Consider the following 1,136-nt stretch of genomic DNA (forward strand, 5'->3'; position numbering starts at 1 on the left):
AGAGTTTCAGCTTCAGCATCAGTCCTTCCAATGAATATTCAGGACTGATTTCCTTTACGATGAGCAGAGACAAAGACATTTCCTGCAGCATTGTTTAGAATATTAAATATTTTGAAAGCAATCCAAATATCCTCTAATAGGGAATTGTTTATATAAGTATGGAAGTATATGTAGCTCTTAAAAAGCATGAAATACAGAAATCTTTTTTCACGAAGATGGTGGCAAAGGCAAAGAAGGAAGCCCCTGCCCCTGCTAAAGCCAAAGCCAAAGAAAAGGCTTTGAAGGCCAAGAAAGCAGTGTTCAAAGGCATCCACATCCACCAAAAAAGAAGATCCGGATGTCACCCTCCTTCCTGGCATCAGCCAAACACTGTGGCTCAGGAGGCAGCCCAAATATCTTCGGAAGAGTGCCCCTAGGAGAAACAAACTTGACCGCCATGTCATCATCAGATTCCCCCTCACCACCGAGTCAGCCATGAGGAAAATAGAAGACTACAACACACTGGTATTCGTTGTGGATGTCAAGGCTGACAAGCACCAAATTACACAGGCTGTGAAGAAGTTCTATGATATTGATGTGGCTAAGGTCAACTCCTGATCAGGCCTGATGGAGAGAAGAAGGCATATGTTCAACTGGCTCCTGACTATGATGCTTTGAATGTTGCCAACAAAATCGGGATCATCTAAACTGAGTCTATCTGGCTAATTCCAAATATAAAAGTTTTCACTATTAAAAAAAAGGAAAGCATGAAGTATATTTCCATATATTGACATGGAAATATGTTCATTAATGCATATTTTTATGGAAAATTTTCAACATACATAAAGGTGGACAGATTAGATTACAATAAGTTCTTATACCTCTATTCAGTTCACTTCAGCAGCTCAGTTATGTCCTTTAGGATTGACTGGTTGGATCTTGCAGACCAAGGGACTCTCAAGAGCCTTCTCCAACACCACAGTTCAAAAGCATCAATTCTTCAGTGCTCAGCATTCTTTATGATCCAATTCTCATATCAGGTCAGTTGGTAAAGAATCCACCTGCAATGAAGGAGACCCCGGTTCGATTCCTGGGTCGGGAAGATCTGCTGGAAAAGGGATAGGCTACCTATTCCAGTATGCTTGGATTTCCCTTAT

At 40.9% G+C, this 1,136-nt stretch overlaps 1 pseudogene; it reads left to right on the forward strand.

The window, feature by feature from the left end:
• The first annotated feature begins 215 nt into the window (after positions 1-215).
• LOC138085173 (large ribosomal subunit protein uL23 pseudogene) lies at positions 216-686 on the forward strand (annotated as a pseudogene).
• The last annotated feature ends 450 nt before the right edge of the window (positions 687-1,136 follow it).

This window comes from Capricornis sumatraensis, chromosome 9 (assembly GCF_032405125.1).
Source record: "Capricornis sumatraensis isolate serow.1 chromosome 9, serow.2, whole genome shotgun sequence".
Taxonomy (NCBI): domain Eukaryota; kingdom Metazoa; phylum Chordata; class Mammalia; order Artiodactyla; family Bovidae; genus Capricornis; species Capricornis sumatraensis.